The 26,340-nt window shown below is 40.9% G+C and overlaps 1 protein-coding gene across 5 annotated transcripts in view; it reads right to left on the minus strand.

The window, feature by feature from the left end:
• Nucleotides 1-26,340, minus strand: part of dlgap2a (discs, large (Drosophila) homolog-associated protein 2a) — a 169,204-nt gene that overhangs the window by 108,122 nt on the left and 34,742 nt on the right. Inside the window, exon 1 of one of the 5 annotated variants that reach the window (XM_039787065.1) lies at nucleotides 13,921-14,335. The exons of the other annotated variants lie outside the window; for them this stretch is intronic. The gene's annotated coding sequence lies outside the window, so the exon portion shown is untranslated. Of the gene's footprint in view, nucleotides 1-13,920; nucleotides 14,336-26,340 lie in introns of those variants that run through there. 5 annotated transcript variants of the gene reach the window in all.

The following is a 26,340-nucleotide window of genomic DNA, read 5'->3' on the forward strand; positions in this document are numbered from 1 at the left end:
AACTAAAGAGCTGGTCTGAGTTATAAAATACAGACATGTGAAGATTATTCTGTGACTGCAGCACAGAGACATGGAGTCTAAATCACTGTGACAGAGCTTTATGAAATAACTCCATCCAATCAAAGAACACTCAGGGGACAAGTGCACTTCGCTTAGGCAGCATTTGAATTTTTCCCACAATGCTGGTGATTTATGCTGCTTAAATAAAAGCCATCATCCACTGGCGGTCTCTGGCCCAGGGTGGTTTAATTAATGGCAAGCATATGAACTTCCATATGTGGAACATGCCTGGGAGTTTGCTTGTCAATCAGCATCTGCCGCCCCTGCAACAAAATATGATTCTAATCAATGCTGTAATGGCTTAGAGGCCCTGGACCAAATCAGCCTGGCAGGAGCCACAACAGCAATGGTAGGAATGATGGAACAGTTTGTGTGTGTGTGTGTGTGTGTGTGTGTGTGTGTATGTGTGTGTGTGTATATAGTTATGGGTATAAACAAATCATGTCTCGGCCAATGTGTTGGACAGGACGGCTCACACGTGAATAATGAAAGCGCCTTTGTTGAGGCGGAGATGATGGTGTGTATGTTTGCACTTTGGTCTGCTTTTAAATTATTCCCAGGTCACTTATGTTAATGCACGAGACACTGCAGGACAGGCACACGTATAAAAAATGTAATATATGATGGCCAAGATGGCCCTGAAATAATGCACTTTCTTCAATACCATCTGGTAATAGCCAGCTACTTAGGCCTAAAGAACAGATCAACATTGTAAAAGGACATCCTGGTGATGGGATCACAACCTCACAGAAGCCCAAATTATTCAGACTGGCACAGCGTAATGAAATTCAATCTTGTCTGGCTTCTATTTATTAAGAAAACCAAGACTGATGCCCAGTGAGAGAGCTACCTATGTAGACACTTGAACTCTCAAAGTCTTCATGGTAATTCTCCAGTCTGTAGCGGTGAACATTATCATCTGAAATTGTTCAATAGGTTCCAAAACAATGCTTGAGTATTATAGATAAGATGTAAAAGGTCCTAAATGCCCTAGTTGCCAGCCTGAATGATATCATAAATGAAAGCTTTCTAAAAGCCCGCTGGACACATTGAGAGCTCGCTTCATATGCCTGCTAATGAAAAAAATACCAATGCCCATCTGTACAGTGCATCTGTTCCCAGAAATCACTCACAGACCGTTCAGAAAGCTGACACGGCGATCGCCATTGTTATTCACAGAGCTGGTTTACGCTTGCATTTGGCAGGCAAATCGAGAGTTGTCTTTGTCTCACAACTCTTAGATGACACTAATTCTCTCCCCAGTGGATGCAGATCTAGCTATCTTAGTTCATGTCTGTTCATTGTCTAGTCATCACTGTTTACCTGCCAACTTTAAAACCTGAGTGTCATTAAACGACCCAGTGGGTTTTTCAACGATCACTGGGTATATATTCAGAAAAATGGATGCTTAGCTCTGGGACTTGCATGTAATTTCAGTACATGAGAGCCACAAATTAGGGCTCGTCGAGTGTTTTTCCCCACCACTCGCCTAGGTTCACTTTCAAACAGCTAGAAACAGTACCTTCACACCTACAGTAAGAGCTGTGCAGTGCAGGACTCAACTGCAGTATTTTGCTCTATGACAGCAACGAATAGCGTGATTCAAACCAACAATCAGTCACAAGCATGCCTCCCTAACCCTTTAGCTCTTACCAGCCATTTCCATATCTGACTGTAGGGATGCTGCGAACAGCCCTGATTTTATGTTCCTAGAACAATGATTAATGATCGGAGTACACAAATCTATAGTCCTGTCTGTAGGTGTTAATGCCAGACATGTGGTGCTCAGTGGGTATCACAGCATCACCACCTGGCCTAATGACCCTGCCTCTTACTAGTCAGCAGGTCTTTGGCTGGACCTGCTACAGATCAGCTGTGAGGAAGAGGAGGGGGTGGTTGTGTGATGCCCCAACAAACACATTGCCTGACAATGGACCTGATACGGATCTGGAGATGAAGGTGTTAGATCACCACCACATCATCGCAAAGGTGTCACATTTCTACACACATGGAGAAGGTGTAAATATGAAATGAGTGAACACAGTTCTTACAAGTAAAACAATTGTGTTTCATGTTTTTCATGTCTGTGGCTGTGGAGGTTTGGGACCATACTCATGCCACAGTCATTTGATTAACATTTGGCAGTGTGTCATGGTCATGTCACATTGTGGCTATTAAAAGGAGCTGTGGGGGAGTGGGTGTAATTGCATTCTCATGATGACTGATGCGTGAGCAATTTAAATAGATGGCAGCGAAGTGACTCATGTATTCTATGCTACTGTAGCTCATGGCAGTACATGTGGTGACTTTATAGACATAACACAACAACACTCATTCATGCTCTCTTGGTTATCTGATCTCAAAAACTTCCTCTGAAGGTCTTTGACGTCTACGAAGAGTGGAGCGGGTCAGTCTGGGAAGTCAGAAGTTATAGTTGAGTCTTCTGGTCTTAATGATGGTCAACTCCAACAAAGTATCTCCTCAGAAGGTACACACTAGAGAAGCCCAGTGACATAAACTCTGTCTATTTTAAGCCCCGCTCCCATTGCTTTTTCTAACAACGCTGCCTGCACCTGCTGTACTTTCTGCTGCACCTGCCTCTACCTGCGATCCACTGAAAAATGATGCCCCCTTAGCCTGCACCTCTAATCTGTTCCAGTTACCATCACATTTCACCAAATAATTGTAAAAGTCCTGAATGAAAAGCTCCATAAAAGAGAGATAAAGTCTGTTTTGAGTGTGGCAAAGGCATCAGCTATGATTTACAAACTGTAACCAAATAGCAATTTGGTGCGTGTGTGGCAAGCAACCGAGCACAAACAGGAGTCTATCCAGCCTGCACAGTGACTGTGCATTATAAAGTGACTGCCAGTGCCTTGAGGGAAAAGAAACAGTGCAACAGCCGGGCTTTTGGGACCTACAGTTTGACAAGCTCTGTGTAGACATTTGAGGCAAACGTACCCATTACCAGTGTTGGGCAAGTCACTTAAATATTGCAATCAACTACTCTTTACTCATTACTCAATGAAAACATTCAATGCAGCTCCATCAGAGGTGCGTTTCAACAACTCCAAATCCTCTACAACCATAGGTCTCATCTTCTGGATTTAGCTAAGGTGTAGAAAAATAAAAGGCGTTGTGGGTTAATAAGCAGCCAGCCTACAGTTTGGATGTATTTATTCACCATCTACAGACAGCTTAGGCCTGGTGATTTTCCAGAAGTCCCAAACTCACAGTAAAGCTACACACACACACACACACACACACACACACACACACACACACACACACACACACACACACACACACACACACACACACTATTAAAACTAGAGCCCATCAACCCTTCACCAAACTTCACTAAACAATGAACATTCTCTCAGTCTTTCTTGTTATCAGCAGTGATGGCACTCCATTATTTGTTTTTGTACTTATCTGACACACTTTTAATGCATGTGTCCCTATCAATACATACGAGTGTGCATAAGTAACAAGCTTTTTGTTTTTACTTTCATAGCTATAAAAGACTTGTGGGTAAATACCATCGAGCTCATGCGAACATAGAAATCTTTGGCTCCAGCAAAATGTTGGCAATTAATACTGGCATTGAACAACACCACAGTATAGGGCAGATCACGTCAACACACTCCCTATTTTTGGAATAGGCTAGTGCATCACATCCCAACTCAGCTGAGTGTTGTGACCGTAGCACCCGTTGTTCTCATTAGCAAGTAATAGGGTAGTCCAAAACAGGGTGCTTCAAACAGTCCTCCGATAGTCTCTAATGCACTGGCTGTGTTTTTAAAGTAGGGTTTGTGAAGGCATGGGTAAAGACTCCGAGACACCAGCAAGACTTGTGAGAGAATACATTAATACCATAGAAGGGATCTGGATGGTTTGTTTGTGTGATTCAGGGATGTCAAAATGGCACACTTTCAGTACATGGACTTGTCTCTGTGCTGAAATCAGACAGAGTGAGAGGGAGGTGTTCAGAGAGAATTTACAGCAGTAAATTCACACTGGATACTTTCAAGATTGTCCAAAGCAATATCAAACTTTGTTTGTGCTTAAACTGCAGAAAAAAAAAAAGATTAAACAAGGGAAAAAAGACTGATTCAGGACTCAGATGGAGAGAATGTGTGCATTCCATTGTGGGCATTGGTGGATTAGAGAGAGACAGACAGCACAGAGTGAAGAGAAGAAATAGAAAAGGTCCTCCTGGCAGCCTCTTGGCCATGGTACTGTCCGTATACAGATGGTCACTGTGCTCATTGACAGTATATGTTAGACAGTTTTTTGGATACTGGCTGGTCCGAAGTTTAAGTCATTTTTGGCATATGTGGCTTAAAAATCATGACCTGAATACTCTTGTATCCATGAACCAAACAAGAAATATAGACTTGATATCTGTCTCTTTGATTACTTAGCAATTAAAGACAGTTATAACTATCTTAAGAGATGTTGGATATGAACCAGCTGCTTGATTTTGGTTTATCAAAAATCATTCTCTCCATCTGTGTAAGTCTCAAAACCTAGCAATGATGACTACATTTTTCCTATGACTACGCAGTCTCACCTACCTCCCCTGAAGGAGCACACTGTGTCCACAGCACATCGGAGGTCATGACGATCTGTCACAGATCTCAGCATCTCTGTTCGCCATGACCCTCTGAGTAAGCAATGCATACCTTGCAAAGCAAGAACATGCTCCATAATAAGTCATTTGTCCAAGATAATGAAGACTGCTACATTTTTGAAAACCAAGGTCCCAGGGTGATGAATTGAAATTCTCATCCAGGTATTTTTGAAGAACCCCTGGTCTAACAAAACCCCTCAGACAGGAGTGTGGACGAGGCAAAGGCTAACCCAAATGGTAAGGTAGAACAATTATTTTGTTATTTTGTTGAATAATTCTTTTTGTATAATTTTATTTTGAAGATGGTTTAAAGTAGAGATGCACCGATAGACCGGCCGGGAACCGGAATTAGCCGGTTTTCACGTGCTCGGCCATGACCAGCGACCGGCAGGTCAGTCTGACATAATGCCGATTTCATGGCGGTCAATGCTACAATTAACTGACAACATAAGTCATACGAGTTTCAGTTCTCAAGGACGCACGCACACACGGACGCGACAGTACAGTCTCTTTTTCCTTTCTCTCAACTTTTTTGCCGTGTGTCGCGTACCCGCTCGCGGTGTGAAGCGCGTGTCCGTGCTCTTCTCGCAACTCGTCAGCTGTTTGGAAATTTTTCAGCATGTGTTCAGAAGATAACAAGTTTGCAATATGCCACACCTACAAGGAAAAAGTAGGGCGTGGAGGGACGACACCAAAAACCCAAATCACATTTTTTTTTGTTGGGATATTGGATGTGAAAAGAAGGAAATGTTTGCACTTTGCAATCATTGCACTTTAGATGTGTGAATTTCCCACACCAGGAGTAATTTATATAGTTCTATTTTATAGTGATCCATTATCTTTTCAAAAATTTTCTATGTTCTGTGCAAAATGTTCTATTAAATAAAAGTGGTTAGAAAAAATTAAATCGGAATCGGCTAAAATCGGTATCGGTTGGCCTAACTCAATGAAAATCGGAATCGGCCTAGAAAGTTGTAATCGGTGCATCTCTAGTTGAAAGAGTTATGATTCTGAAGCGCTAGACAGAGGCAGGATTACAACATCTAAATATTAGAACATTGAGCAGAAATCTAGTTATGCTAGTCATGTTTTCAGCACATTTTTGTGGATATCAGTATAGAACATCAATACACCATAAGCAAGAAGACCTGTTTTCTATTAGCCTGCTGTTGACGAGTGACACAACTACACATCATCTCTAATTAAATAACGCTCCTGTATGTCCTTTTAAAATGTCCATCACTAAGTAAACCAGATAAGACAAAGGGATATGTGACTGTTGTGAATATAGAAGTAGGTGGTGAAGACTGATACGACCTGCAGAGAGAAGTGCTCAAATGATAATGGCTGAACATGACTGAAAGGCATGATTTAGTCAGTCGTAACTACATGTTTTTGAGCTTGTGAAACTAAGTCTATTTAGAGCTATTCTTTCTCAACACATAACCAACGTGCCCCACCTTAATGCAAAACCCCCAAAAACCTAAAGACCCAATAAGCCATTTTTAATGCATTTACAGTAATTCCATTACAATTAAACATGAAGCGGTGTCCAATTGTGACACCTGCTGACCAAGCGCAACAATCCAACCAATGAGAATCACAGAGCATTTCACTGTGTTCGTAAATATTTACAACTTTAGCTGAGGTTAAAGCTGTAATAGCATCGTACCCTATTTCTAACTACATGCAAACATGTTTATGTATGCTAAATGATGCAAGAAATCCAACTATTAATTAGTAAATAGATTTTTTTTCAGTAACGAAAATGAGCAAATATCCAGGGTAGGTTTAAAGGGTAACTACCATTTTTTTCAACCTGGAACCCTATTTTCCTATGATGACTGATGGGAACAACAATCTTTAACATTGTCCAGTATTAAGTGAGATCGCTGCAGTCAGCAGCGGCGAAACAAGCTACAATGTTAGTTAATGGGGCAACTGTAAAGGTTGTATTTACCTTCACAAAAGTGCTTGTTTTGCCACTGACAGGCAGGCTCAGATTCATATTTTAAGTGTCTGAAAACATTATGGAAAGGATTTCTAAGGAGGTCGACCTTTCTGTTAAATAGTAAGATCCTTTTTTTAAACATAAAAACATCTGCGAAATTGCGTTCGCTAAGCCCAACAGACTCAGACTCCACAGTAATTTTAATGCTAAATACACTTCATTCAAAGTCAACAGAAACAAAACAAAACTATGAAAAAGCCATTTTGGGTTGTCTTTCCACTTTTCCAAACATCACAACTCTAGTTTTGGTTGAAATAAACACACAGTTTATCGACTTACATGTGAAAATATGTTGGCTCTATACACGCTAAAAGTATTGCTTTTTTTAAATGGAATCTGGTGGGTTTAACGCTAGCGACCTCAGAGCTGTTTCTAGTTAAACATAAAGGTCTCAAATAGGTTTTATAAAGGTCTCTCTCTGTAGGGATCCTTTCCATAATATTGTCAGACACTAATAATATAAATATAATAATAATCTGAGTCTGCCGGTGGCAAAAACAGCCCTTTTAGTGGCCCAAACTGATGCTGCCCTATAGTGTTACATTGCAGTCCGGTCTGTGGCTGCAGGTTCCGGCGTTCACGTTTAATACTGGACCAATTTCAAAGATTGTTGTTCCTATCAGTCACTTACACACAAAAACATAGGGAAATAGGGTCCAGGTTGAAAAAAAACGTAGTTACCCTTTAAGGAAAGAGAGTATTGTATAACCTGGGGTCAGTAAGTGAATTTTCAATTGATGATTAACTAAATTAGTCCATGTAAATTATATTGCATTGTATTATACATCAATATGTTTATTCCTCTCAGAAAACAATACACATTACAGGGGATCTAAAAAACATTATCATTATCAAACTCTGTGATAATAATGAGGGTACATCTGGATTTGGCATCATGCTGTGTGAATTGGCTTGAGGTAATGCAGTGAGAAGCCCCAGAGAGACGTTTGCAGGGATCAATCTGAAGGCAAAATAAGCTGCACTGTTGCGGCATCCCTCCACCCACACACTCTCACCCTGCTCACTCACACGTACGTAATCTAGTCATCTCTGCTGGAGGATGTGTGTACTGTATATGAGTGTGTGGTCAGCGTGCATCTGTGTGCGTGTTTGTCGTTGTCTCCATCATTCATTCCTCTCCTTGTCATTCTCCCCCCCCCTCCTGTTTCCATTCATTCTCTCAATCCATTCCACCTTGTTTTGATCTCTTTCTTTTTTTCACTCCCACTCACTCTCATGCACATGCACCCATCTATCCACCCACACTTGGAGTTGGCACAGGAGAGTTCCCGATAAGCAGCGCAGTTTGCCGTGGGGTTATGCAAAAAAAATATATATACAAAAATTGGTGCAGCACCACTGCCTAATGGTGTCTCCATGGCAACTAAGGGAGCAAGGCCCTGCAATGTGGTGTCAAACAAACACAGAATTCTAAACCTGAGCAAATGAATTAGTTTTGTGTAGTGGTGGTATCAATTAAAAAGCAGAAGTAAGCTTTGTGCACATTTTACAAAATTCAACATGCTTTTGGATATCACATGCATAACACTATAAAGAATGCAGCTTGTGCTACATACAATACAATTTTTAGCAACCCATTTTCCCCTTATGTTTCCCCTTAAGTAGCTTTAATGGAGCTATAAGCATATATATATATATATATATATATATATATATATATATATATATATATATATATATACACAGTATATATTCTGTATCCTCACTTTCCAACTCTTTCTTAAAGCCATATGATGTTCACATGACATATTTAAACCCAAGAATCATGTGGCTGCACAATTACATCAAATTGAAATATTCTGTATGTTTTGTGCATCATACAAACATCATACAGAACTCCACACAAATACCATACAAACTCAACCTGACATATTTTTAAGTTTCAGCGATATTTGGGATCTCCACTAGAGAGAATAAAGTAAAGTTTGAACAAAAGTTTGAAGTATTTTTGTAATGACCAACCCAAAGGTGGTTCAAAGGGCTAAAACAGAACTGACCCTCTGAAATCAAGACCGTTCTCGACAAGAGCAATCGAATTCCCCAAAATGACATATGTTTACGTTCAAGGGACAAAGCCTTCTCGCGTTGCAGTAATTAAGACTTGTGTCCGTCAGGAGCTACAGTAAAGAGGAGGTAGGGTGGCGTTGCTGTGAAGCCACAGAGTCTGCATAAGAAAGAGGAGGTTGGGGTGGATGGACAGGTCAACAAAACGTCAGACTTTGCTACGGGTGATTGTGTTTGTTTCCCATTTCTAACAGACAGTCAGTGTTGGTTATTTTACACGAGGGTCCCATAACTTTAATTGAATATATATATTTTAATGCAAACCGAAATTTTTTTCTAAACTTAACCAAGCAGTTGCTTTAATCCAAAAAACACAATCTTTCCCTACACCTGACAAGTTGGTTTTGTGCCTAAAGCTGACCAGCGTAAGATCAGAAGGATTTCATTTAAAAAGAAAAAGCAAAGTCACCCTTTGTTGCTTTCTATTTTAGCTTTTTTGTTAAAATGATTAACAATACATTTATTAGAAATGGAATTCACAAACAGTATCTGCTGCCCCGCTCATTTTGTTGTGTGTTGTAAGATCCCCTATATATTTAGAAATTGTGTCTCTACTCTGTCTGAGAATTCCTACAAAAACGTAATACGGTGCAGGATAGTTTGTGATTGCCTTGTCATCATAGCTCTTTTGAAAACAAGTTATGCATCTCAAGAGGTTTTGCCTGTAAACAATATTTAACAGGATTAATTATATTAATGCCTTCTAATACCTTTCAAATACAAAAATCTCCACATACTATATATAGACAACCCTTTTCTGCAGACACACACACACACACACACACACACACAACAGCACAAGGTGGCGAAGGCGGTGTGCCAGAGCACACAACAGTTTATCATCCTGTGACTTGGTGTATCAGAGGCGTGAAGGTGTGTCAGCAAACTACTGGTAGAGGTAAAGAGAAAATGCAACGCTGCTGGAGCAGCTTATTCAGGTGTAACTTTTAAGAAGCAGGCCGGAGCAGTGCTTTGAAGTACCGAAGAGGTTATTCTGTTTCAGTGCATGAGTCATTTGGCTTTAATGCTTTACCTGTGGCTCAGAGGCTGAGCTCTGGCCCTGGCTCAGGCTGCAGCGCAACCTATTGACAGCCAGTGAGAAAGAGAAAAGAAAAAAAAGTGATGAAGCAGAGAGAGAGAGAGAGAGAGAGAGAGAGAGAGAGAGAGAGAGAGAGAGAGAGAGAGAAAATGGCAAGAGAGAGTGTGTTCATGAAAGAGTGGGAGAGGGATAGTTAAGCAAAAGAAAGGGGAGCTTTCTTCTCTTGTATTTCTTTTGGGTTAAGTTCAAGATTACCTACCGGGAGAGAAGCCTGCTCTGAAGAGCCGACTGAGGCATCCCACATGTTTGCTCATGTGTGTGCGTGTCTGTGTCTGTGTGTGTGTGTGTGTGTGTGTGTGTTTTTTCCAAAACGAGAGGGGTTGATGGAGTCAGTTGGACACTGATTGGAGTCAAAACCATTATCCCAGCAGACTGATTGTGGACTATTTGTTCACGCCTCACATTCACATGCAAACAAACACACAACACACACACACACACACACACACACACACACACACACACACACATCTGACACCAGGCTGATCATCTCCAGCGAGTGGGCCACTTCATCCCACTTTGGAACACCTTACTGACTGGTGACAAGCTGCAGGCCACCATCTTTTTGTCCCACAAGAGTTTTGCAGTCATCCAGAGCTGTGAAACATTATCCCAGTCAACCATCCAAAATAAATACCCTACCCTACCACAGCTTCCATCCATGTCAGCTGCTGAAACGATGATCCATGACAAATTAAATGTGCACAAAAGCTGTCAGGTATTTTAAAAACTCATTCTCCAATTTATTCAAACACATTCCCATGCTGGTAATTGTTCTTGAGGCTGCATCCCAACAGATGTGTATCTCTTTATGTACGTAACAATTTTTTCAGAGACACGTCACTGTTGTTCCAGTAGCTGGTCCCTGTTGGACGGTGACAATATGCTTCCTTAAGCTGTGCAAAGTAACACGAGTGGCCCGCAAACCATGAAATCGCTCTACAAACGTGATTTGTCACCGTAACGATGCGAACAGAACTGAATCAACGCCATCCGCTTCAAAAACCACTTAACAATCTGCAAACGTTCACAGCCCAATAACCTTTTTAAGAACACTGGCCTTCCTTTACTCACTTTAAATTGTGTAACTCCGGGCCTCTTGCACAAATAAAATTATTGTCATAGGTATTATGGATTTTTCTATTATACTTGTAATTCGTGTGAAATGATGTTAACTAGTATTGCAATAGGCTGATGGCAATATTGCATACATGGTCTCACAGCTACTGTACAGCTACAGCACATTCAAGATGCAGAGGGATGACGGCTGTTTTCATTGTTTGAGATCTTTAGCGTTTGAGCGTCCATGACTGTTACTGTGAAAAGCTGCGAGTCCATTGTCCCAGATATCCATTGTGTGCTGCCAAGAACGCTCAGAATGGTTCTTCTTCATCTGTGCATTATTTAAAACGCTGACGCCTGTGTGTGTGTGTGTGTGTGTGTGTGTGTGTGTGTGTGTGTGTGTGTGTGTGTGTGCATTAATACCAATTTCTTCATTTGTCAGTCATTTGCTTCTTCTGGGAATCGCCTGATTATTTCAAAAGCACATTGGCAGCGTGCATTAGACAGAAATGGAACAAACATGTTGCATGCGATCACAGTTCAGCTTGTACCAAGGCCTCAAACTAAACATGACACACACGGGCCATGTTAATCAACCTGAGGAAAACAGATTATGCAAGCAAGCCTTTTGTGCAATCAAATTCAGCCGCCACTCAAAAGTCATTCATCTTGCTTGAAGGTAAATGTGACAGCATCATTTTCAACGGAACAACAGCTGTATCTGTCTCACTGCTGCTTCATCCTGATTCCCTGTCAGGCTGCTTAGAGAAGGACAAACCCAACACAGCAGGTGTCTGACAAGACAATCTATACTCTGTCATCATCAGCCAGGTTAATATATACTGTATATCTACATTGCTCAAGGTTGGTGCTTGATTTCAACTGGTCAGTGCTATGTGAAGTACCACAGCTTAATAGAGGATAGGGGATAACTGGTCATTTTAAGGTTTGCATGCATACAGTATGTGCTGGGCTTGAAATTACCATACACCAACCTGCAAAATGTGGCTGGTGCTGGATCTAATTCTGATACTACTGCAAAGACACAATTGCAATTATCAGTGCAAATTGCTCAGTCATGTGTGCAAAGGAAATGAAAGTGTTTGTAGTTGAATTGGAATTAATAAGGATTTATGCTTTATGAGTGTGGAACATGGGTTGAAATTCACCACTTAACCAGAGCTGTGACACTTAGGGTGGTCCTATGCCTTTAGCCCCTTCATTTTTTTTCACTAATGGAAAAGCCATGCTTTTCCTATGCACCTGAACATGAAGGCAGCAAAACAAGCACTTGCATTAAGTGGGAAGACGCAGAGCTATGTGATATAGTACCCTTCGAGGTGGTGTTCTGGCTCAATGACATTTCAGCAAGACAGATTATATCTTTCACTGTGACTTGGACCAGGCCTTCCCTTTGGCTGCCTTATACATATACAGTACATAGAATCTAGAGTTGTATGCTAGATGCATGTAGGGGGAGGCCCCATTGAAATTAGGGCCTGTAATTCTAATTAATGTGCATAAATCGGGAAGGACGGACAAGCCACAGGAACCAATGGGGGTTAATTATTGCAAATGCATATGTCCAAAAGTTGTCTGTTGCTGAAAACTGGAGATCCCTCGTTCAATTAGAGCTCTGATTGTTCAGCTTAGTGGCATTAGTGACACAGTTGTTTAAGCACGACAATAATAATGCCAGCCACTGGTTATAACTCCCACCAGATAGGTCTACCTGCACCTGCAAAAACACAGACTGCTGGAAGTTACTTTGGATTACGAGCATCTGTTCAAATACCACAGGCTAATAGATGAAGAGCCTCTCTAACCAAGCCTACGCTGTCTGTGGCTGAGCAACACAAAGTCTGTTAGCAGCTTTGGTGGGAGAGAGTCCGTCTGCAGTGCAGCAGTGGACATGAACATCCAAAGCATCACCTCTAACTGGCTGCAGTGGCTCCGTGCTTCACCATGCAGGTTGATTTACACCAGGGGGGAAAGAACCCGGGAACCAAGGTTGTAAATCGTCACCAAGTCACCACCCACAGTCGAACGCCACCCAATACCTGATGAAGAGACAGTACTGTGCTGTTGACGAGTGTTTCACAAAAGTGAGCGTGTGATGCTGATGCCACAACCACAGACGAGGAAGACAAAGACGGTTGGTAGTGTTGAAAGGGAAACACACACACGCACACATGACAGTGGAAACGTGTGTGCACACACATGCACTTTCTCCTTGAAATTAAAAGCACTTCATTCACAAAACGTACACACTGCCCACTCAGGGCTCAACCCTACATGAGAGTTTCGACGCATACAGCCACCCACACACCCGCACGTACATGCTGACACACATACGCAAACACAGTGTAGTATAGTATGCTCCCTCAACAATGCTGTCATAGAATCTTCTTGTTATCATCTGTGCTGCACTGTACTCCACGCACAGTACGTATACAGGGTTTCCCTCAAGAAATAAAAATAATACTGCACTTTTTTATACCCCCCCCCCCAAATGTACACGTTAATAGAAGCTACCACTTCTCCTTCTCATAAATCGGATTATGGATGGCAGTGTGTGAAACATGCCAATCATGTACAGTAAAAAAGGGGTAAACAAGGCTAATCCTGACTCAATATTTAAAAAGAGAGAAAAAACGATTTCAAGTTGCTGCAGTAGATCAGAATTCATTGCAGAGCTCTTTGGCAAATATGATGGAAGCTGAGAGAGCCCAAGTGTTATAATATAAAACACAGATTTTTCACACAGACACACACACACACTATGCCATATGTTGACCATACCCTACTGTATGTTGGACCTGTTTACACACAACTTCTGCCAAAATGTCATCTCCTCCTTAGAACATGTCAAACCCCCCCGTCAGAGAGAAACGGGTGAAAGATGCTCCTCTGTCACCCACTACATCAAACACAGAACAAAACCATGAAGTCAGAGAAAGAACTTACCTGGCACAGAGTCTAGAAGCAGGTGGTATCTGAGGGCACAAGCTTCTCTGTCACCGGGAGACAGCAGAACATAACACAGTCATATGTGCAGGAGATGTTGGATTAAACACTTCCTGAGCTTTTCCCTTCTCTCTCGTCTATCCTATGACTTTTCCCTCACATTTGTCCAGACCCTCTGACAATGGGTATAGGGTGGGGGCGGAGGGGGGCAAAAGAATGAGGGCTTGAACAAAAAGAAGGGTGGGAAAACGACGAGTGAGAGACTCAGATCTCCTCCACTGAGACGAGTTGCGAGCACAGCGTGAGGACCATCCACTGCAGCAGAGCAGAGTAGCGCGCAGCGAGAGAGGGAGAGGAGAGAGGAGAGGCAGGCAAAACAGGCATTTGCTGCTGCTGGTTCCAACAGCATGGTTGGAGCAAAAATACGGGACTGGAGTCTGGATCCTGGACTTCTCTTTTACTGAGCGTTTACCCAAACAGATGGAGAGTTATGGAGAGAATGGGTGAGCGACAGAGGAGAGCAACAGAGCAAAAGATAGTAAGAGGCTTATTTTTTTTAGTTGGCACCAAGCAGACTCTTCCACTATCTCAGTGCCATTCCTCTCTAGCATGACAGCTAATACGTTTCCTCGCTTTACTACTGCATGTTCACCCCCGTTCTCCAGCTTCTTCTGTGTCCTTATCTACAGTGTCGCTGTGGATAAACTACAGTATACAGACATCACATAAAGAGCCCTTTTCAAATATGTCGTTTTTTCCTTCAGAATGACGCCATCATTATCGCTGTCAATGATTGTATGTGCTGTCTCAGTCAACAATAATGTGTGACACAGTGCGTAAAAGAGTCTAAAGTCTAAAGAAGTCTAAAGAATTTTAGGTAAAAGACGTACAAATGAGCTCATGAACAAAGGACTGCACAGTAAATGATGGTACATTGAAGTTACATAACTGGCCAAGTTTTCCACACAGAGTATGATTACCAAACTCACCATGTTGACACATGAATGCCAAATTTCAAAGGGAATACACTCCAACAATGTGGCACATTTAGATAACTATCAATCTCTCTTATGGGGCAATTGAGTCATTTGGCTGAAGTGCCTCTTGCTTGCTTGCTGCAACAGGGGAGCAGGCTTTTAGTTGGAGTCCTTCTGCCCCAGCAGGGCTCAAGGTCGCTTGGCAGAGCTGCTTGCCGGCAGCCCAAATCCTTCAATGATTAACAGTGGCAGACAGGACGGAGCAGCTGTCAATCCAGATCTATATTCTCGGCCAAGAGAGCCGGGCCAGCCAACCATCGTGCATTCTAACGGTGCTCAACCAGGTAGTGCAGGAATTTATGAGCCCATTGAAAAAATTCATTCCCCCTTTACCGGAAAGGAGGGTACATGCATAACACTGATATTGTTCCCTGCCACGTTCAAAAAATGAAAGAGAACAGGATGACACAGAGGAGGGGATGGGCTGTCTGGGTTTGTAATGAGGCTGTGCTTCTGTCAGATGGGTTGATAGGATGATACCTGTTGGATTAATATTTGCACAGCACTATTTTTAATCTTTCACTTGTCTATATATATTTGAATTGTGATGTTCAGTTTTTTCACGAATGTAACTCACTGTCTATATTTTTTTATTTTGTCTATATAACCTCTTTACACAGTATTTCTTAATAAGCACCACAGGAATCAACACATTTTCACTATCAATATTACAATTGGTTGAAATTAAAGCTGATGCAACATACAAGCACACCATATTGAGGCCACAGTTAGTCTTTGAGTCACAAATCCCCAAAATCTCTGAAAGCCTTTCATGCCATTCATGTGTGCAGGCAGCCAGCAGGAAGTCAGTTTGTTTGTCCAGAGGAAGACTCTAATAATGCCCCTGCGTGCCCAGAAATTGAGAGAAGAAATTGATGATAATCCATCTTAGAAAAACTTCATCACCAAAAGCAAGACATGTGTTCTCTGTATTTTTAAACTGTAAAAAGAAAAGTTAGAAGTAAAATTATATACAATTCTACTTTGAACTATTACTGAGAATATGAATTATTATTATTAAAAGATAAAACACACCTTTATTGATTCCCATCGGGGAAATTTGGTTGTTCCAGCAGTACGATAGAAACACCGGAAATAAATACAGATAAGTTTAGAAAGTAACAGAAATAAATAATAAAAGGTACAAAAAGAGTCAGAGATTCTGCTACAATAAAAATCGGGAACAAAATTGATACGGCTGCTGCCAAAAATGATGTTTGTGTGCGGGAACTTTTCTGCCGGCTTGCTACGTTCCCCAATCACACACCTGCTTCAAGCCATGACCTTTCCTACAATTAAAGAAATGTTTGACTACAATGTACAGAACTTTCATTGCATGTCTACAAAATGTGCAGTTGTATTATAAAATATGCAGATCATACCACACACCTCCATAACAGTTTAAAGCTATAGTGCGTAGTTTCTGTCGCCCCCATGAGGAATTCTAATCCAAATATTTAATATTATGGCTAAATGCTCAATCAGATCAAAAGGCAAATCTTATGTAAGCCTAGTCTTAGTCAGCTATCCTGCTGTTTGTCACAACAATCTACCTTTTAATCCTGCCTTTCTTCTTCATCTTTCCTTTCTCCCTCCTCCATCCTTTTTCTCAGGTATTATCAGTCTCTGAGCTCTCCATGTCCTGAACATACAATACCTCTACTCTCCTGTGTCGGGTCTTACTCGGTCGGCTGGAAAAGCAGGCCTTCCTCTTTGTTATAACAAATCTCATCTCACAAAAATATTCATTTCACGGGTCGCTGTCCAATACAAGCCAATATCAACGCGGGGAAAGGCATTAAGCATTATTCCCTTCTCAAATTCAAATTGGAAACAGCGGAGTGGGGCTGTGCCAAAGATATCAGCCTCCTGCTGTACGCGGTTTGTCCTTGTAATGAGGTTGCAGCCACTGCTAACTATTCATTCTAGTCATTCACCAGACGGCCTTATCAATGCACTCGAATGACTTTGGCTTAACAACGTGCAAAGGAGAGGCGTCTCACTTCTCTTGTTGTGTTGGATTGATGTGCTCTTAACAGTTCATTGTTTAATGATACGCATACCACACCCCATGAGGTCCGCTGACTGCTGAGTGGGTTATGATCGGAGGGACAGAGCTAAATTTGAAAACAGCGGATCTTGTTTCCTCATTTTTAAAACACTTCAGCATCACAGGAAATACAGTATGTACACCGAACATCGAAATACTGAAGACATCGTCTCTGTGAGTGATATAGAGTGACCTTCTTGATGTTTGTTAATTAAAATATTGTTCTTTAATTCCTCACCTGTCCTGGTTGACAATGCCAATAAACAAAAAAATATATTTGTGTTTCATTAACCTAATGACATTTCACAAACTAATGTAATACACAAAAACTATTAAGTCTGAAACAAAAAAAAAGAGCATAAAATTAAAAGCTATAATCCGTAAGATTTTTTATGAAATCAAACAGTGTTTGTGATACTATTCATTTCCATTCTGTAATTACCTCTCTAAACACTGTAATAGTTTTCATTGGTAGTGGCGCGCACAGCATGAAATCAGATCGCTGCTGTTGACGGCATGATAGAAACAGGCCAATTACTGACTTTTATTGACTGATTATTGTTGATTCTTTATCAAAGCAAAGTAGTTTTATTTTCGCTGCACTTTAAACAGAATACATCTGTTGCTCGTCTGTTGTATGTCTGACAAAGTAGCTTCTCAAGGTACACAGTTATAAAAGCGTACTTCAGGAATTTAGTATCTCCCTTCCATAATGTCGGGGGGACTTGGGAGTGACAAATCTAAAAAAAAAAAATATTGGTCAAAACTGATTCAGCGCATGCCCAGATTTTCCAAAATGGTCTTACACTTCACTTTATGCAACTAAAAAGCATATTTCATTAGAACCTCCATGCCTGGTAAATGCATGCCCCCCCAGTTTTTAATGCTGTTAAAAAAATTGGGGTCTCCAAGCATAAGCTAAGATACCTGGGTGATGTCACTTGTATTATTTATTCAAACTTGACAAAACTATGCCAGAGCCAAAGGCTGTAGTACTCCCAGGGGCTAGTATATTGACACTGACATGTAAAATCATTGGAGGGTTTTGCGTGAATTCACCTAATGTGTTTTTTTTTCACAAAGACAGTCCCTAATGTTTCTTCCATTGAGTGTCTTGTCTTTACATCTTAACTGTGACCTGTTTACCTGCCAGACAGCACAAACGCCCACACACATGCATTACTTTGACACACTGTACTGTATTAGTGGTGGTAGTGTGCTTTGCCTGCACAATGTCAAAACTGCTAAACTACTGTGACATTAAATGTATCCAAGAGGAAATATCTAAGTCTATCAGACAAATCAAATCCAGAGTTAATGTAATACTGTGTCTGTATTCCTGGCATATCTGGCTCTGCTTGCAGCTAGGATAATGGCTCCCCTAGTTTATCTGCTTTCTCTGATCTCATTTGCTGTTAGGTTTTGTTTGTGGTTTGTGTAAACGGTGCATGTTTGTGAGTTATGTAACCAGCATATCCATTGCTAAACACTGCTGTAGTTGTTCAAGGTGATATCGCCCACAGTATTCAAGGATTTCTCACACCCTCACAACCCGCTAATACATCTACATTACAGTGCGGTGCATCGATCCATATTTCAGCCACAGTCGTACCACACTGGGGAATAAAGCAGCTACAGAGCGTTTGAATCATTTATAGCCGTCTTAAAAGATACAGGAGCCTGTCTGTGGACTGACTGTGTCTGCGGGGTCAAGAGTGAACCGCAAAAAGTAGTGCATAACCCACATGTATTTTTCAAGTTGTTCCCTCATTCATATCTCCAGCCGGCTGTGCATTGACTGGGTCAACACATGGCTTGATGAATGCCGATTGGTTAGGCCCTAAGAAAAACAATGTGCTGAGTATGCTACGGCGTTCTGTTTGCAGTTTAGGAAAGCACAAGAAATGACTCTGAGCGGGTGATTACTTGGCTGAATTAAGCAGTGTGATGGATTTTCCCGAAGGTAATAACACACCCAACAAAGACAAATGTGTGAGCGCAAGCTCTCCGACTGCAAGTGCATAATAAAGAGGTAAAGTACACATGCAAACGCACACACAGACGTACAGGTCTAATGTTACGAGGAAACCTTGTGGCAGGAACTCATGGCTGAGCAATTTGATAAAGCCGTTTTCATATTTCTTTCATGTTCCTCATGCCTCTCAGTCGCTCCTCTCTCCATAACAAGTTTACTGATTGTTACAATTGTAGCGTTTGCTTCAGTCTTTTCAGATTGTGTCAACTTGGTGCTATTTTTTCCACTTCTGACAACTGACAGTTGAGATTGTGTTTGGTCTTGTACTGTAAAAACAGAAATGCTTGACATTTCCAATTACATTTCTCCACCTGTGGGCTCTTAGCTCCTAAAAGCTACTACTTGATTTGACATAAACTGAACAGAAGCAGAAATAAGACCACATTGTGTTCCTCTATTTGACCCTAACAATGATAAGCACCTCCAATTTAATTATTCAAAATTTAAACTTTCCACTGTGGGCTGTTGCAGAACATTTTATTTTAACAAAATGTCGGGAATCCTTATGAATAGAGTTTATCCCAACACTAGCAGCATACGGTCCACCTCACTCCGGACTGCTTAATCAGAGCCGAGCATTCGTCCTTTGAGGACTGCGTCTTGTGCAGTTTGTGATGAGCTTCGTAAATGATGTGTTTGTCTATTCAGAGTCCTGACTCAGCAGGCTGCTTTGTGGCAGTGGCCCAGTAGAAAGGAGACCTTCAGCACTTTGTCTCTGATTCATCTAAATCATTAGTTCTTTAAAACACTGTGGTGGAGGGTGAATGTTTACGGCCAGGAGACATTAAAGGTGTAAATCAGGGGTTGGTGCCGGCCCCTCCCCTGTGGCATCATCAAAAATATGATAAGCGGTCAGCACATTCGGCAGCCATTTTACCGCTGAGGTCACACCAGTTAATCTTCTGTGTATAAAAGATGACAGGAAATGAAACAATAACTGCAAGCATGCAAGGACGTATTCCACTGCTGATGTGTAGTTACAGCTGCATTAGCTGTGTTTCGTCTTTTTCAACTTTATGGTTCAATGGATAAAAATGCTCCCTTCAACTCAGATATGCACAGCCTGAAGTATGACCACCTGGGATACCCTATTGCCCTCCAGGCTGCAGTTTGAGACACTAATGGCAATTCCCCATAGGCTGAAATACACGTCATTCAGGGTTCTGAAACAAAAATATGTCAGTCTGCCATTTGATCTGAGTTCACTGCCTTGACATTTTTTTAATCAGACATTTAAATGGACTTGACTTTTTAAATTATTGTAAAAAAAATGTTGGAACTATTTGTAACCAAGTGTGAATTATATTAGTTCAAATGGTTCTAAAGGTCAATGCAAACACAAGAAGCCACTAATCTCTCTGTCCTCATTTTCTTGTAAAGGTATACAACCACCCCAGAAATGAGGTCCCATGTTTCCCTTCAAAACTACAAATGTGTATGTGGTATTGGCGCAGTGGATATGTCACATGCCTTTGGCGTGGAATATCTGGGTTCAATTCCCACTGCGATACATCAACCAATGTGTCCCTGAGCAAGACACTTAACCCATAGTTGCTCCAGAGGCTTGTGGCCTCTGATATATATAGCAATTGTAAGTCGCTTTGGATAAAAGCGTCAGCTAAATGACATGTAATGTAATGATTTGATCTCAATTACAAAAGCACTCTCCATTGAAATTTGCTTCAGTCTGAATGTTGTTTTTCCCTCTTTCTGCTCATATCATTGCACCTCTGAGTTTGCATACAGTTCTCACAATGTACCTTACAATACAAATTGGGTACAGTGAAAATACAAAAAGGTCAAAATATTATAAACTAAATTTACACAAAAAATCAAATGGCATTAATGAAAACTTCTTGTAAAAAGTAGGTTGCTGCATCAGGGTCATGCACATATTATGTGACATCATGTACAACACACTGTTCTATTTCCCAAGAGGTAGTAGGGTAAGGCTGCTGTTTAAATTGAATTACTTATATATGAGCCATATACATGCTATTTTATACAGTCCTATGGTCCCATAACTCTAACCTTCTAATAGAAGCTAATGTTTACATGCAAATGAAAGTAATGAAGTAAAAAATAAATAAATTTTCCAGACGGTGAAAACATCTGAGCCATGATACTGAGAAACGGCATACTGCAAACATACAGCCATGACAAGGGCATTTGCAGCTCTTTTAAACTCTCAGAAGGCCACTTTGTCATCTGCAAGTCTGGAGGCCCAAAGTGTGCATTTCTCAATGATGCTGTGTCACCAATTACTTCTCCCTAATCTGACACAAACCTTCGGAAAGGACATCGCTAATGGTGACAAAAATTCTGTCAGGAGGTGTCATTCCATTCCCGCAAAGGGCGACAGAGACAAATAATTTCACATGGCACAAAGTGGAAAAAGGAAAAGGGAAATGAGATGCATTCTAGAATGAGCAATGGTGATTATTGCACTGCCCGAGATCTGGTAGTGTTCATTTAACCAAACCTGGACTTAATGAAAAGAGGGCACCGGATGAAGAACTACAGCGCTTACACTGAAATTCAATATTGTTTTATGTTCACAACCTGGGCTTCTGAAGCACTGCATATATTGTAATGAGTGTGAACTATCTTTTTCAGATGGGAAGAGCGAGCTTCATAAAGAGTAAATCAGAGAGATTATGCACACAGGGTCTTGTTATTATAGGTCTGAATACTGTAATTCCAACACCGGTCTCAAGTCTATAATACCAAACATCCCAGATGAAATGAACTGAATGAGAAAGGACAGTGATTTGCAATGCCTGGGTCATCATGGACACAACATTTGAATGTATTCACATGTTGAAACAATGTGCATAGGACTGTAGTAAGAGCGAGAGTTTGGATGATGAAATCTGCTTGGGACAGTTGTTATTTCAGCCAACAAAACCGATAGTTGCTGGCTAGTAATGAGAGCCCGTCTTCTCGTCTACCTCTGAGGGAAAAAATGGACCCACTGTTTCGGAAATTACAACACATTTCGATTGACAATCTGCCCGTTGACATTATAAACTGTATATGTACTGTCTGAGAATAGAAAACTTGAAAGGTACAGCAACAGTAACTAACTAGTTAAGTAAGTTAAATAAAGTTAATTCAAGTTATCATGTAACAAGGGCATTGCAATGGCATGAACTATAAGGTAGAGTTAAAATGCCGCAAGAGCATACACAACTATATTAAAAATCAACATATGATAAGAACAACGGTGGTACAAAAACAACTGATTTAATCTACATGGTTCACATGGAAAAATGGAAACCATTTTGCATTTTGGGATTTGTTCTCACTTCTCTTCATCTAATATGAGTCATTCCTATCAAAGCAGCAATTAGCATGTGACTATGTCTCATTTCACAGGCCCTCTTGCAGAAAATGCTGCCTCCACATGTTCAACCCTGCATCTGGTGCTGCGACACAAAGACAGATTAGGGGTCATCTGTTGATGTTTACTGAGGTAAATTAAAACAAAGTGGGTTCTCGTTAAATTAGCTTGGCCTATTGTGGCAGAACCGTGCACATATGAGGCTCCTATACGGTCGGCTTCCCCATGACGCGATTAGAAAGACAAAATCACAGAAGCAATATGCCAGCTGGCCCGACGGCTACAGAGGGGATAGACACACAAACACACACACGTGTTCTCCCATGAGCTGGATTATCATTAATATGATGTGTATTTGTGTGTTTGTGTTGTTTGTAGAATTAAGCTTTCTATTAGGAAGAGTGGCACAACGACATTATAACACTGGTCACAAGATCTGTTTATTTATATATATGAATATTACCTTCCTCCCTGCTGAGCAAAGCATATTTAAGTAGAAACAAGGATCTCTATTATAGCTTCGGTCACTGTTGGTAGCACTTTTACAGGCAGTGTTTAAAAGATCCCACACATCCCTTGTATTTGAGCCTGAGCTACATAATCCTGTGCTCTAACATGCATACAACATCCCTCCTCCTATCGCCATGGTAAATCTTGTGTATATTTGCCTACTTATTGGATATTACCAGCAGCACAGCACATACTGACACAAGGATCATGCTGGTTAACATGAAACAGCAGGATATCTGATCTCAATCATTGTGAAAGCTTAGGCCCTACAAATACACGGAGATACTGTAGAGATGCTGCTTACTTTTTATAGCAAGCGCAGTCAAATTGTGGTCGTGCATAACACTCAAATAATGTGGTGACTAATTTAAAAAAAAATTATATCTTGCTTTGTTAAGTAAAAGAAATAAAAAATAATTTAACTAGAAGGGCACTTTGAGAGCGCAGGCCTCCACCAAGGCATGCCTTATCTCACAATGTTAATGCAGTGTGAATTTTCCCAGTCGGGAACACATTTTTCTGATCATTCCGACACCACATGAATGCAGCACAAATGCCCTATCTTGCAATGTTAACGAAAGTGAAAAAATAATTTGTGTATTCAGTAGCCTGGTCCTACCAGACTCTCGTACATTTCATTTGTACAGAGAGTCTGGCCACTCTCCATTGACAAGTTAACTTCCTTGAAGGCGGGTACTCTGTTGAAGTTTAAAACTATTGGCTCTGCCCAGAGCCACTCTGGATCTGCCACAACCAATCGCTAACATTTGGTCGTGACATATGTCATGCGCATGTTCAACAAGAGGGGAGACCGACAACTATCGGCTTATATTTAGCATTAGCATCGCTAGCCTTAGCCTTAGCCAACTCCTTCACCACTAACAGAGTGAGCTGGAAAATCAAACTTTTCCTGAACCCCGTGGGGAGGAGGGCCACAACATCACGGCCACCAACAAAACTCAGCAAATATTGTTCTTGCTCGGGCTTTAACTTCTGGATATTCAGCAACGTTGCCACAACGAACCGAATGGCTTTGCTCGCATCTTTCTAGCGCACGTCCTCAACATCATCTTTCTCAGCCACTCCCTCTGTTCGCTGATTGGACCGCCAAATATTTGGCCGGAGAAAACCCAAGAATATACCGCAAACCCAGATTGAGTACTGAAGGGAAATGAAAATTGAGCAGAAGTACGTAGGAGGGCGGAGCCAGGCTAGTGATTCAGATCCGCTCCAAAATATAATGGGTTCGTCCTTGGCAACATGCTACACCCTTACACCAAGTTTCATGAAAATCAGGCCAGTAGTTTTTCTGTAATCCTGCTGACAGACAAACAAACCGAGTGGAAAACAACAGACGTGTACCGCATATAAATGGGTTTTTAATATTGCCTGAGCTCAGTGGTGAATTAATTTCCTTCATTGGAAACATTTTCTTCATTTCAAGTATTTGATGGGAGGATGTAAATCAGCATCAGAGTACAAACTCAAATTCCAGCATACTTTTGCGCAGCTCTGTTATCCTCTCCGAAACAAACAAGTCTATTTTAGAGGAACAACATACTACCGGTATATTCTTACAACTTTGAAAATAACTTTAGGGGATTTCCTGAAAAGTTTTGATTGTAATATCTGCTGATTCTTAAGGTCTTTAGGCAAGACAAAAAGTAAGTCATCGTTCATCAAGCTGCACCTAGTAGACGACTTTGTATTAGGAGTATATACTATAACACAGCCATCATAGCCAACAGGGCCTTATTTACTGGGATTATGGGTATGACAGTGATGGAGTATTACGCTTCTACTTTATAATACAATTACCAGTACATGTGCATGGAGCCAAAAGTTAAATAGAGGAAAAAAGGAAAGTTTTTACTCTACTGCTCTGCTATTTTGGGTAAAGCATGCCATAACATGCTTTAGCTATTTTATAGAGGCAAACATAGATACATGAAAAAATGAAAAAGACAGAATTATGTTGAACTAATTTTTTATTATAAGATTATAGGTGCTTATGTGTTGTTGTGGTAAAAGGAGTTGACAGTGATAGATGTCCCTGCCGCCCTTACTTTTAGGAATTAGCTTGCTGGTTGGAATTGACACCTTGTTTTCCAGGCCAAACTACAACTTTGACAAGACCATACAAGCTTGCATGATTTAAAAAAAAATTATTTCCCAAATTTGGTTACACGAGAACAAGCTGTCTGGTTAAGAATAACCAAAAACTGTCGGCTGGAGCTGGACAGAGGCTCAACAGGATGACTTAGAGTGTCTCACGGAGAGTCTGAATTATGCATAATGAGAAAACAAAAGATAGAAACTTTGTTGGGTGGGTAGTAAGGTTTCATGCATGTGTCAGGCACTGCTGGATAAAATAAACGTCAGAATGCTAACATGCTAATGCTAAGCAGGTATGACGTTTACCATGTTTACCATCTTAGTTTAGCATGTTAGCATTCTAACAATTGCTAATTAGCCCTAAACACAAAGTACAGCCAAGGCTAATGGAAAGGCATTCGGTATGTTGGGAATTGCAAGTTGCATATTGGTCATAAGCAAATGTTGAAGTAATGTACATATTAAGCTATTTGTAACACTGAAGACGCTAATTTTATTTTATTTTTACATATACATTCATTACATAAATGATTGTACCAAATATTCTCTCTAACAGTTGTCGAAACGTTTTATAAAAAAACTCATTATGGTGCTAGAGTAAAAGTCAGGGGATCACCTAAGTCAAAGATTCATCCTCTGGGGACCATGAGTGTCCGTAACAAATTTCATGGCACATCAGTCCAATAGTTGTACAATAGTAGTTATATTCCAGTCAGGACAACAATGGTGGACCATTACAAAAACTGACATTGCCATCCATAGAACATGTTGCACACATGGCTAAAAACAAGGCACAGGGAGTTTTCTGGCGGGGGTAATGAGATCCAAACTTGTTTTCAAGGAATGAGTTTTTCATGTATTATCCTCTATCCTCCATATAGGCAACCAATGCACAGTAACTCCTGTTTGTTGGTAATAGCCTACAATCTCCAGAGAAAAGATCAGAAACTGAATATCAATATGCCACTGTTCATCCATTATTCAACGGCAATCTGACATAGTTTCTGACTACTCGTCTTTGAAATGTAACTTATTTTTCAAAGTGTATAGTACCTTTAATATTCCCTTTCTCCACCACAAGAATGGAAAATAAAGGACTGATGGTGCTGTCATTGCGATACGCTACAGATAAACAAGTGTGCAAGCAGGGTAGGTTAAGAAACAAAGAAAAGAAAAATAAGGACATTCTCACAACAGTGTTGCTGCTTTATACACACAATAAAAAACAATACTCTGTGCAGATTGTATGATTCTGATGTTGGACAGCATGAACCTCCTCCATGCTCCCACCAGATATAAGTGCGTTACCTCTAGCCTCTCTCAAGGCGTA

Source organism: Perca fluviatilis, chromosome 20, assembly GCF_010015445.1.
Source record: "Perca fluviatilis chromosome 20, GENO_Pfluv_1.0, whole genome shotgun sequence".
Taxonomy (NCBI): domain Eukaryota; kingdom Metazoa; phylum Chordata; class Actinopteri; order Perciformes; family Percidae; genus Perca; species Perca fluviatilis.